General features: G+C 42.7%; 1 protein-coding gene across 1 annotated transcript in view; it reads right to left on the bottom strand.

The window, feature by feature from the left end:
• The window catches only part of LOC149311714 (adenosine deaminase 2-like), a 35,783-nt gene extending 26,317 nt beyond the window's left edge, over positions 1-9,466 (bottom strand). Inside the window, exon 1 of the mRNA XM_089527753.1 lies at positions 9,450-9,466. The gene's annotated coding sequence lies outside the window, so the exon portion shown is untranslated. The remainder of the gene's footprint in view (positions 1-9,449) is intronic.
• Between the last annotated feature and the right edge of the window lie 4,374 nt (positions 9,467-13,840).

Here is a 13,840-nt window from a genome sequence, read left to right as displayed (position 1 = left end):
CTATCATTTCACCACTTAACCTTCTCTTCTCCAGGCTAAACATCCCCAGCTCCCTAAGTTGTTCCTCAGAGGGCATGGTTTCCAGACCCTCCACCATTTCAGTCACCCTTTTACAGACACTCTTGTGGAAATCAAATATTAAAAAGAAAAACTAAGTGGGGAAAAATACCCAAATGGTTTACTTACTTGTCCTTTCTTAAATGCAGGGCTCAAAATATTTCTAGGGCTCTTTCACAGGAAAAAGCTAGAACCCAGGTGCCAACATAGAGACAGGTTTGACTGGTGTTATTGAACTGTTCTCACAATAAAAAAGAAACTGTACTAGTTTCAGTTCCTGTCCTATATTGGAAATTTGACTGTAAACCAATGACTGCCTGGCCCTTTCTCTTTCTCTTCTTAGTGGGCTGTTGGGAAGGGACAGATGATGGCTAAAGTTGAATGTTTGCAATGGCTTTAAGAAACAGGCTCAAGGCCCCAACAGACTGGTAGACAATTGCATACAGTCCTAGGGATGCAGGTTGTTCATCCTCAGATTATGAAATTGGAAAAGTTGTGTTTTTGGACAAAAAATCTACAGTCTCCAGCCAGCCTGGCCCTTGTTCAGCCTGGCTAAGAGACCAAGGAAATTATAGGTTATTTAAGAAGAAAAACAAACAAACAAACAAGAGAGACAATGTGGTATACTGGTTTGAGTGTTGGAGCAGGACATGGGTAGGGTTGCGATAATTCTCTACTAAAAACCGGGACAAAATGTAGGACAAAATTTAGACCAAAATATAGGACAGTAGGACATTTAAGTCCTCTATTTTTCTTAAATGTCCTACATTTTGGGCTAAATTTTATCCTTCTCTGTCACCGCTCCAAAAACTTGGAATGACCTGCCGGAAGACATTCGCCAATTATCCTCACTCGAGACTTTTTAAATGGCGACAAAAACCTTTCTCTTCCAGCAGGCCTTCCCCGATTGATAATGTCCAGAAGCAATTGAATTCCTCTCCTTTTATTATTTTTCTTATTTGTGGTTTGCTTTTTAATTTTGATGTATTGTTATGTACTTTTTAACCATCTTTTACTGTTTAATTTTATAGTTGGGAGGGAGGGTTGGGTCGGGGTCTTGTGGGGCTTGTTGTTTTTATTGTTGTATATTGTATTAACTTTGCTGTTACCCACCTCAATCCTCAAAGCGGAAGAGGCAGAATATAAATAAATATTTATTATTATCATCATCATCATCATCCTGCAATTGTCCTATATTTTGGTCTAAATTTTGTCCTACATTTTGTCCCAGTTTTTAGTAGAGAATTATGGCAACCCTAGACGTGGGAAACCAGGATTCAAATCCCTGCTCAGCCACAAGAACCCGCTGCGTATTTCTGGGCAAGTCACATTCTCTCAGCCTTAGAGGGAGGCAACAGCAAACTGCATCTGAATAAATCTTGCCAAGAAAACCCTGAGAAAAAAACAAGAAGTGGCCATAATTCACAGTTGACCTAAGTCACAGGAAAACAATTACAAAGTCCAAGAAGACAACTTTTCTCTAATGATGTTTGCAGATGGGTAGCCTGTAATGTTTCCAAGCTCTGAACTACAGCTTCCATTACAAGTAAGTACAGTTCAATGAGACAAGCTGCATCTACAGTGCAGAATTAATGCAGTTTGTCATTGTTTTAACTGCCACGGCTCAATGTGATGGAATTCTGGAATCTGTAATTTTGTGAGATATTTAGCCTTCTCTGTCAGATAGCTCTGACAAACTACAACAAACTACAAATCCCACCATTCCATTAAACTGAGCCATGGCATTTAAAATGGTGTCAAACTAGGGATGCCATAACCCGATGGCCGATGGCAAAAGCACGCTTTTGGGGGCCCCTCCCGGTCACGGTCCAGTTTGGCCCCCAGCAATGCATTGGTCCCGGCCCCACACGCAGGCCTCTGAAGCAGGAGCTCATCCCCTGCTTTGTTGCCAGCCGGCCATTGGCCAACTGCCCAAAGGGGACGGGCTCCTCTGTGCGCGCCTCCTGGTCGTCAGCAGGGGCCAGGGGCAGCGATCGCGGCCGGCCCCCGCGCGCCTTCCTGGCCTTTAAGGAGGCCTGGGACTCCTTAAAGGCCAGGGAAAAGGGAGGAGGCCGGTGGCGATCGCAGCCGGCTCTCCCTCTCTTTCCTGGCTTCTAAAGAGGCTGGAGCCTCCTTAAAGGCCAGGGAAGAAGAAGGAAGCTGGCGGCGATCGCAGCCGGCTCTCCCTCTCTTTCCTGGCCTTGGTCTCCTCAGAGGCCAGGAAGGAGGGACACTTTTTTAATGTAGGACACTTTTTTATTAAATGGAGGACGCCCCGTGCCCCTTCCTGGCCTTTAAGGAGGTCTCGATCTCCTTGGAGGCTGGGAAGGGGCGTGGGGTGTCCTCCATTTAAAAAAAAAAGGGGGGGGGGAGTGTCCTACATTTGAAAACGTTGTCCTACATTTGTCCCGGTCTGGCGGTCCTGAGGTATGGCAACCCTATGTCAAACTGGATTATTTCTCCAATGTAGATGCAGCCTAAGAAGCCATTTGATGGCTGGATGGCTGAATAATGCTAACCCGCCACTGGGTATCTATCATGTGAAGCGATTCCCTCTCTAATGGCTGAGACTGGTACCCAGCCCCTTTGAGGATTTCATACTGAACAAATGAAAGTGGAGCCTATATATTCAGGGGAACATCCCTTCCACAGTGTAACCCCCACATTTACTTTTGTACACCTGAAAAGGGCTATATGACTGCAACTAAAAGACATACTGGCACAGAATTGTAGTCATTTCTGCTTTTTGCAATCTGATTCTTCCTGTATTTTTTTTTCTCCCAGCCAAAGATATGCACCAGGTGCGTTAAAAAGAAACAACTGTCACAACGGACTCTTCAGGGTGCTTTTTTATTCTCCAATCATCACTGCTTCCTATGAAAAAACAACAACCAGAATCATCCTAAAATGTCCAGTGCTGAGTAGCAAGGAGAACGCTAAGCATGCTGAACTTCCATAGCATTGAGCCATGGCAGCTAAAGCAATGTCACACTGCATTAATTCTGATAGTATGGTTAAACATGCACAGAATGGGGCTGCACTGACTTTTACTGATAACTATTTCCTTCTTCTCTCCCCCACAACGCACACATCATTGTTAATCATTGCCTCCATCCAGCACAGGAGATGAATTCTTGCTGAATTAGGATACAAATGAAATAAACAATACAGATATGAAATATTATCAGCAAGTTATTGCTTTGAAAGGAATTCCTACATTTGCAGATGTAGGCTACTATTATGATCACAGGGAGCGTTTTTATGGATGGATGGGATTCAAAGACACAGCCATCTTGGTCTGGATCAGTATGCAAAGGGATACTGTGATGCATTTGACACTATGGGTGGGTGGATGTGCTTTATTTTAACCTTTATATGCTATTTAATGATTTATACTTTATATAGTATATTGTTTTAATGTGATTTTAATCCTATTTGACAAGTTATTGTTTCAGTTTTAGCAGATTCCTTTTTGTCGGCCACTTTGGGTCCTGATGAAAGATGGAATGAAATGAATAAATAAGATTGTTTTGGAAGCTGAACTGATCAGAAAACAAAGCCAATATGAGCAAAGTAAATGGTAAAAGCAACTAGTAAACAAGTGAAAGTATTAACCTTGTCCCCAAATTAAACCAAGGAGAGAGCTTTAAAAGGGATACTGTACTGCTTTTATTGTTTTTACTGCATTGTTTTTAAAACTGTTTTTACCATTTTACTTGTCTGTGTTTTAAATTGTTTTTAACTGTTGATAATAGTTCAATTCCATTTTAAATATGATATTTTGTATGTTTTAACTGTTGTAGTTGTTGTGTGACTGCTAGTTGTTTCCAACCTAAGATGACTCTATCAAGGGGTTTTCTCACCAAGTTTCTTCAGAGAGAGGTTGCCATTGCCATCCTCTGTGGCTGAGAGGGTGTGACTTGTCCAAGGTCACCCAGTGCATTTACATGGCTGAGCTGGAATTTGAAGCCTGGTCTGTGGAGTCATAGTCCAATGCTGAAACCACTATGCCACTCTGGCTCTCAGTGTTTTAACCACTGTATTTAAATTTGTAAGTCACCTTGAATCTCATTTTGGAGAAAAGGCAGAGTATAAATATAGATTATGACAAAAATGATAAGAATAGACTCCCTCAACTGCCAGCCAAACTGCAAGTAATTGCAGAGTGGAAACACTTATCCATTCAAAGGAGGGTTGCTTAAAGGAACTTATTCCGATAATTTTCACAAGATAATTATGTATGACAGCTAATTTAAAGTGGGGGCATGTGAAGTGTGGGCAAGTGAGGGCTAATTTAAAATGGGGCCATGTAAAGTGGAGGGGCATCTCATAAAATGGCACCACCTAAGAATGCATGTGAAGGATGTTTTGTTTGTTTATTTATCACAATAATTTTAAAAAGACAGTGGCTCCCATGAACACTTGTTAGAATGAACCATCATAGATGAACTCTCCACACATAAATTTTCATCATGCACAATGATATAGGATACTATAAATTGTATTAATCTCTAACTGCATTCTCAGGTGATACATTCCTCTGAATGGGCTTTACCAATGCTCTGCCACTAGTATTCTAAGAGGTTTCCTAATTACCATTATCTCTGTCTGTTTTATGCAGATGGCTAATGCATCCTTTAGGAAGAATCCAGGCACAAGAAACTTTATAAAGGCATGATTGCAATTTGATGCTAGATAAATCAAGGTGCTAAAGTAGGATTCTACATCATTATAGCAAATACTTTAATTGTCTGGCTAATTCAGTGGTACAAATCAGACCTTGTGTACCCCAGTGAAAAACTCTGCACTCATCCCAAAACTAGAGCTGGCAGTCTTTGCAATGTACAGCTATTTCCGGGAAAGATCTATGTTTTGCCTCAAACTAAGCAACATTGGGGGGAACCCTGGGGTTCCCCAGAAACTCAGAGTGATCTTTGGTTTGTTATGCATGTGGACAGCTAGATTGGGTCCAATTCGGACCAATCCAATTATACACAAGCCAAGAACTGTGCCATCCCCCTTTCCTTATGCTGCACAAGGAAACAGGTTGGCCTGTTTTTGGAGATGCCACCACAGCTTCGTCACAGGCAGGATCTCTGTGTAAAGCCTGCCTGGAGCACCATTGCTTCTTCTGAGGTCATTGCAATGTGGATGGAGGAGAACAAATCCTTCATTGGTCACATGGCAGGCTCCTCATTTTGACCTCAGCAAAAGCAATCACGACAGCCAGGTTTTTGCAGAGAGCTGTTTGCCTGGCGAGGCTACAGTGGTGGCAGCACCAAGGGGATGGGCCACTCAGGCTGATGCAGTGTTGGCCTGGCTGACCTGTGTGTACAATGATGCAGCATCACATTGGGTTCAGCCTGTTGCACGTGCTCGCCATTGTAGTCGGTCTGGGGTAAGTCTGGGGCACAATGGCCAGGATTAAACAGCCAGTAAAGATGCACCTTCAGAAGTGAATATCCTTACGTCCCCTGCAAATTATAATAGTAATAAAGGTAATAATAATGCCATACCACTTCCTCTCCCACAGACTGTTTCAGTCTTAGTGCTTGGGAGGTGGGCATTTGCTTACCAGCTTAGTAAGGTTTGTTTGGCTGCAATTTGAAGGCTGACCTCCTATCTTCTGTCAGCCACCATATAGAATTATTTCATTGCTGAGATTAGATGGGCTGTTGACTGCCATCAGCTATAGGCCTACTCATGTGTTCAGTTATTTTCCTTATTATTTTCCTGTTACCACTGTTGTCACACACACACACACCTGATTTTCAATATTTTTTTAAATGAATGTTACTCTTTTTATTGTTCTGTTCCTTTTGTATTGCATCTGTTTTATTGTAAACTGCTTGGAAATGTTATAAAATGAAACGTATAAAATTATTTGACAAATAAATAAACAATATCTTCATATCGTCCCTTCTTTTAGATGTACAGTATATTAATTGTTCCTTACATTCTATCAGAGGCACCCAGAGGGATGCTTGATGCAACTATTTCCCACTTATGGAAAGCACTTTACCTGGAGGGTCACGAAATCTGTAAACTTCTACCTCTTTCAGCATTTCTAGGGCATTATTTGGGCCAAACAGGTTGCCAATCCTTGGTTTAGGTATAGCATCTCATGCTTAAAGATAATGGACAGGAACAATTAAGCCCTGTGTCCCTTTCTCATTTTAAGATGGGTTCTGTTCTGTTAAGCTTCTTCACTGCTGAAACAGAAATCTTACCCACCCAGAAAAAGCTAACAATGAGCAAAATATCCTTTTGAAGTTGGCAAGGCAAGGCTAGCCATGGTTGTGCATTGTTGCCAGAGACAAGACCTCTGAAGATTCCTGCTCTCTGTGACAACAGAAGCCATTTTTGCCTCTTTCCACTCTGACCCTGCTCAGTGGATCTTAACAATTGCTACCTGCTGGCATGCAATACAAGAGGGCCAAGGAAGCTGACACAAAGGCCTCTTTCAGATGATGGGCTTGCCTTAGAGCAGCCAGGCCTGGAAGGAGGCTGAGTGAATAGTCCCTCTTTCCAATCCCCATGCCTTGCATTTCAATCAAAGTCAACAATCAGTTTGGAATCCCCTCCCCACTCCTGCTGTTTTTATGTTGTGTGGCTCATCCTACCTACCATTCACTTGTTACTAGTTTAAAGGAAATGAATCTTCATATTATTACTAGTGAAAGCAAACGTTTGTGCTTTCTAGACCAATAAATTACTAGTAATACCTTCAAGAAGCTGTATGCAGTCACTTTTATTGCTGTCTAATGTTTCCACTTTAACTCCAGATTAATCAGAGATTTAACAATTTACTTTTTGAACTACAGGATCAAGAATCTGTCAGTGATTCAGCCAATGGCCTGGCTGTCTCGGGAATTCTGGGAGATGTAGTCCAAAATATAACTTTTTAGAACTCTAATTCACCTGGATAAATCAAAGAAGACAATAAGAATAAAAGTGCTTGTATAAGTTATCTTTGATTGTGGAAAGGTAGAATCATAGAATCATAGAATCGTAGAGTTGGAAGAGACCACAAGGGCCATCCAATCCAACCCCGCCATGCAGGAAATCACAATCAAAGCATCCCCGACAGATGGCCATCCAGCCTCTGTTTGAAGACCTCTAAGGAAGGAGACTCCCCTACACTCCGAGGGAGTGTGTTCCACTGTTGAGCAGCCCTTACTGTCAGGAAGTTCCTCCTAATGTTCAGGTGGTCTCTTCCAACTCTATGATTCTATGATTCATAGCCATGGCTTTTATTAAAAATTAAAGTTTGAGCTGAAAATTCCACAACTGCGGCCCCTAATTTGTTTCAAATGAGATGGCTTAATGTCTGCCAGGATGGCCTGTCCCTGTTAGTTCCCTCAATTAATCAGTGAAGAGGACAGCTGCAGACCGCACAGTACAGACCTACTTGGATCACATCTGGCTTGCAAGCACATTATAGCCACCATGTGTTTCACTGACATGAGCCCTCCATTGTTTTACTTACTGACCTTTCCTAGTAAGGTTATGGCGTAAACAAGCCAAGTAAAAATCCCTGGCAGTGGATCTGTTTCTGTATGAGTGGTGGTGAACTGCCTAGAGTTAGGAGTCTTCCAGATAACTGACACATTTACTGTGCACATCAAAAACCTGTAGCTGTTACTTAGCTGTTGCACAACATCTACATATATTCCATTAAGGTGGTGTTCCTGTGGCATGAAAACTCAATTTGCTGCAATATTTTATGTTAAGAAAAATACAAACACATGGACTCAGCTTGTCCTGCAATTTATACTTGCAAATTCTATATCAGTGCTGTACAGACTGACTCTGTGAATGTGTGGGACACCTAAGGTTGCAAGGTAAAATAGAGGACCGTCTCCTGTATCTTTAATAATTCTGCAGAAGAGGGAATTTCAGCAGGTGTTCCTTCCATCATAAGCAACATCTGCTAAAATTCCACTTCTTTGCAATTAATAAGGGCACAGAAGCTCTGTCCTTCACCTCACCTGGCAACTCTAAGGACACCACCAGGGATGAGCAACACAAGCTCTTTTCACATGTCTTGCATCATATTTTCTACCTATTTATTTCAAGGTGGAGTTGTTCCCTTGCCGTACCACTTCAAGGTAGTGCTGCTTATCATTCATTTTTAAATGAAAAGGAAGATTCCACAAAATATTCTTCTTTCCTGCAGCAAAATCTCTCTCCTCCTCCCATCTAATCTCTCATCTTTCCTTCTTTCCACTGTCAGCAGCCAGCACTTTTAAGCAGTTACCATGTACCTGTACTGGCAATCTTGCTGGTCCTACCAATATTGATACCAATCCTAGTCTCTTTGTGCCAGGTGGTTTACAAAGAACCATTATAAATTTCATACAGTTCTCTAGAGGAACATTATGAAAATTTCTCCAAGGTCTTTGGGAAATTTAAAGTGGTGACATGAAGTCATCCACTACTGAAGGCAAGTAAGACAATGGCTGGAATAGGGGGCACATTCCACAAATACACATCTAATCCTACATAACACTTTGTGAAGGTATCTCAGTCCTAGAGCCAGTCCTGCTCCATAACATACATTTCCTCTTCAATACTAAATTACTATCCTATGCTCCATGATGGACTGGGTATGAGAGGCTGCAAAAGGATGCATACCCTCCCACTGTCCTGATTTGAGAGGGACATTCCTGATTAATTTTCTGTTGCCCACCTTTCCAGATATTTTTAAAATGTCCTGGTTTCTCTCTCCTCCTCCTCCCCCCCCCCCCCGTTGTCCCCAGCTTATTTCAATTACAGTCGGCCCTCCATTTTCATGGGGGATCCATTCCGGATCCCCCAACGCAAAAACAGAGACTCGCATATATTCAAGTCCCATAGATTTGAATGGAGTGTATGCCCATGAGTGCGCATGGGGCATGCCCCATTGAGAATAACAGAGGTCGCCTCTCCATGAATAATCAAGAACGTGGATCTCAAATCCATGACAAAGGAGAGGCAACTGTATTGCACTCAACTAACTCAGAAGGGGGAAAGGATAGAAGGGGTCTGAATCTGGCTTTTCTCAGTAGAGTCAGGCAAAAGCAAACTTTTCCTAACTGTTGTCATCTTGACCACACTGGAATGTTACAGGGCCACATGAGTCCCAGTTTTCATCTGTGAAATGTTGGCGGGTATGAGCAAGATGTAGAAAATTCCCATGGATTGCTAGAGAAATTAGCTATCACTACCCTGGAATAGAGAATGCTAGTGTGGTATTGTGGGCTGAACAAACTCTGGAGACCAGGGTTTGAATCCCTGTTCAGCCATGGACATCCATTGAGCCAGTCACATCCTCTCAGCCTCAGAGGGAGGCAAATACAACACACACACCCCAAACAAATCTTACCAAGAAAACCCCATGAGAAGGTTACCTTAGGGTTGATGTGAGTTGAAAATAACTTGAAGGCCCGTAACAACCAACCCTGGAATAGCAGGGTTCACCATTTGGTGGGTGGTACCAGTGGAACAGTTGAATTGCACAGCTCCATTATTTTTAGATTAGATATCTGAAGTCTTTGGAAATCTTTTTTTTAGGTGTGTGGGCTTACAACTCTTACAATCTCCGAGGCAGCATGGCTGGTTGGGGATTCTGAAATCTGTAAACCAAACAAGAACTCTTATAAACCTTGATTGAGCCAACCTTCACATAGTCAGAGGTTACACATAACAACTTGCTGGTTCAGTTAGTGGCATCACAGGCAAGCTTTGAAATGTGGCTACTCTGTGTCTAGCAGCTGCTCGAAATGTTATTTAGTCTCTAACAATTAAGAGGGAGGGATCTGTATGCACAAATCGCTTAGGTCTATACACCTCTTCCAAATTACATCAGAATGAGAGCAAAATAAAAACTGACAGTTATTGATGAGTTTATATTAACCTTGTCTGAAGTCCTTTGAGCAAATTAAACCTCATCTTACTATCTTTCCCTTCTGTGTCAAAAGGGGTTAAAGGCACCAAACAGATCAATAAGAATAAAAAGAATGGTTACACCATCGACACCAGCTCCCAGCTGCAGGAAGCAAAAAGGTTTAGTCTTGAAAAGATAAGCTGGAGTTGGCATAGCTTTTGCAAATCAGAAAGTTCCTGCCAGCCTGGAAGTGCAGTTGGGTTGGGCTCAAGAGGGTATTGCCAAGTCACTCTAGCTTGACAGATCACAAAGCTTACTCCACAAACACTTGCGGGGGCACAGCTGTCCCACACTAGCGGATGTTACCTGCACATTAACATGTGCAGCAACGAATATTCATCCCAGAAAGCATTGCCAAAGCTCATGCTGGCACACAGCAGGGTATTTGCATGGAGATCTTGCTCTTGCACTCCCTCTCTCTCTCTCAGCAAATGCCTCACAGGCCTAATATGAAGGATCAGAAACCCTGTAGAGTAATATACTGCTCTGCAGTGGACCCAAGGGCACCGTGAGGGTCTTTCCAAAGAAAAGGTTCAGCCCTCCCCTGAAGATCTGGACAAGGAGATCTGTCTCTTGCAAGTTGGTTGCTGTTTGTGCTCTGGTTACAAACCTGAAAGGTACAGCCTGAGAGAGAGAGAGAGACCCTTGGTTTCCTTCCTCCTGGCAGCTGCTTTTGTCTGTCTCTTGTCAGGCCACACACAACAGCTGAGCAGATAAACAGCTTGCCACCTGCTCCCACCTCCAACCCCGCCTCTCCTCCAAAGCAGACCCATTTCTCCACCCATTTGCCCAAAGCTCAGCCCTCCTCCCTCCTCCTAAATGTCTGCTGCTACTGCTGCAATTTCCCAGCTCCCAAGAGGTGGAAAATGGCTTTGTGGGCCAGTTAGTGCTTCTGCTGCTGGAAATGAAGCATGGCCTTTTTGTTGTTGTTGTTGAAGGCTGGCAGCATGCCTGGTTTTAGATCTTTCATTCGACCCAGTCCCACTGAAGTTAATGGGATTTCCCCGAGGAAGCCAATTCAAGAGTTCAGGGTGTGAAACAGACAAAATATTGAACGGCAAAACCAGCAAGCATGGAGCCTCTGGTTTGTAACCCCGGAATCAAATGAGGATGGAAGGCAAACAGGAGAATCACAGTTTTCCTGTGCAGGGACATAAAACACAGGAGAATCAGCTTTCTGCGCTGGCTTTAAATGTGGAAATGCAGACACCACCGTGGTGCAGTGGTATAAGCATTGGACTCTAGGCCAGGGCTGCTGCCACACTATAGAGCAGTGATGGCGAACCTATTGCACGTGTGCCAGAGGTGGCACTCAGAGCCCTCTCTGTGGTCACATGTGCCGTTGCCCCAGCACAGAGTTTGCCAGAGTTTGTTACTAGAAAGCCAGAGGGACATGGCACTTTGCAATAAATAAGTGGGTTTTGGGTTGCAGTTTGGGCACTCGGCCTCGAAAAGGTTCACCATCACTGCTATAGAGATAAAGCACTGCTTCAGCTGACATGGTTCAATGGAATTCTGGGATTTGTAGTTTTGAGAAATATTTAGTCTTCGCTGTCAGAGAGTCCTGGTGCCACAACAGACTATAAACCCAGAATGCCAAACAAACAAACAAACAAACAAAAAACAACCCCATGCCCAGAGGTAACCATGTTGGCCATGTAGCAAAGTACAATAACATCACAAATCCACAAAAAGGTGATACCTTGATTGGCCAACATACAAAATAAAAGTTGCAAGCTTTCAAAGCTCCACTGGCTTCTTCAGGCAAATGTTAAAAATCATATAGGGGGAAAATTAAGAGGATGTTTATCCCAAGCCTGCATTTTGTCAAGATGTTGCTGTTCTCAGTTTAATTGTTGTTGTTGTTGTTGTTGTTGTTGTGGGGAGGAGGGACATTTATGCAGAATGACCTCTCCTCCTTCTGGCCATATGGGTAATGGGGGGGGGGATTCCATTAGCAAAACACAAAAGCAAGAGGGTAACTTGGGCAAGTACCACTCTCTCAGCCTCAAGGGAAACCAATGCCAATACTCCTCTGAACAAATCTTGCCAAGAAAACCCCATGATATGTTCTCCTGTGGATCACCATGAGTCAGAAACAACTTGAAGGCACACAACAACAAACAACAAAGCAAGACAAAAAGAGATGCTTCTCTTGAGATCCAAGTCACATCAGTCCTTTGTGAAGCCAAAAGCTCCTTTGTTAGGTAGAGTGCACTCAGCCATGGAAGTTAAAGTGGTGTCAAACTACTTTATTTCTTTAGTGTGACAGCAGCTCAGGGTTCAAATCCGCTGCTTAGCCATGGGCCATCTTAGGCAAATTACACTTTACTCTCAGCTCTTGGAGGCAAAAGCAAATGCCCCTCTGAACAAATCTGGCTAGGAAAACCCCATTATAGGTTTGGCTTAGGCTTAGGGTCACCATAAGTCTGAAACTACTTGAAGACACACAACTGCAACTTGGAAACACATCACATTTGAATGGACTTGTTTTCTAGTTGATGTATTTAGGACAGACCTCCTCTTGCTTGGGTGGAAATTTTCATGCTCCTTTCTCTTGCAGCACTTGCACAAAGCGCAGGTGGGAGACAAGAAAACATATTAAAAATCAGCTCTGGAGTTCCAATAGTCTCAAGGGAGTATTTTCTGCCAGAGCTCCTGTATATCTTACCTCTGCACAAGTACTATATGGGGGTGCAGGATACAATACTTTCCATACATTTTGAGTGACAGCCATTTCTGAGTACTTGGCAGGGAGCAGGATAAAAAAGCAGATGATTTTATGTGAGAAGGGTTTCATTATTAAAAATGACTGTATTTCTGCTAAGTATAGATTGGCAGTTCTGAACATAACTGCAAGCCTCGTCCTCTTGAACTGGAAGTAAATGCCCCTGTTTTCAGAGGGCATTTGGGAATTGCACCCTTCAGCCTAGCAAGGAAACCCCCTACCTACTGTTTTAAAAGGATGCAAAGTATATTATTCTGTGTTCCTGAACAGCTATAGCTAGTGTAATATCCATTTAACTTTATTGGCATGAATACGATTTCTAGAAAAGATTTCTAGATAGCTTAGCAACTGGGCCCATTGCCATTATAACAGCTTAAGCTGCAGATTTGTTGCCCTTTGCTTCAACATGTTCAAGAATCTGGAAGAAAATTAGATTATAATTTAATTAAAATAATATCTAATTGAGAATTGTTATTAAGGTTTATTTATAGAGTGCTGTAAACTTACACAGTGGGCCCTTGGCATCCTCCGGGTTTTGGTTCCAGGAACCCCCGTGGGTACCAAAATCTGTGGGTGCTCAAGTCCCATTAAATACAATGGCATAGTAAAATTGTGTCCCTTATATAACATGACAAAAGCAAGGTTTCCTTTTTGGGGTTTTTTTAAAAAATATATTTTCAAGCCATGGATGGTTGAATTAATGGATACGGAATCCATGGATTAAGAGGGACAACTTTTTAATTGTTTTGTTCTTTTAATGCTGTGAGCCGCTCTGGGTCCCAGTTCTGGGGAAAAAGTGGGATATAAAGAAATGATAATGATAATAATAGTAATAATAACTGTAGTATATGGCCATTATGGTGTAGTGGTTTGAGCATTGGACTAGGACCCTGGGAGACGAGGGTTCAAGTCCCGGGTTGGTCATGGAAACCCACTGGATGACCTTGGGCAAGTCACACTCTCTCAGCCTCAGAGGATGGCAACGGCGAACCCCCTCTGAAGAAACTTGCCAAGTATAACCCTGTGATATGTTCACCTTAGGGTTGCGATAAATCAGAAATGATGACAACACCTAAAAGTCCATGAACTCTGAGAGTTAGGATATATCTAAATTGCAAAGCTGTCTC

Source organism: Sceloporus occidentalis, unplaced genomic scaffold (genome assembly GCF_023333645.1).
Source record: "Sceloporus occidentalis isolate IW3139 unplaced genomic scaffold, rSceOcc1.0.p SCAF_5, whole genome shotgun sequence".
Taxonomy (NCBI): domain Eukaryota; kingdom Metazoa; phylum Chordata; class Lepidosauria; order Squamata; family Phrynosomatidae; genus Sceloporus; species Sceloporus occidentalis.
This window is presented reverse-complemented; position numbering and strand designations above follow the sequence as displayed.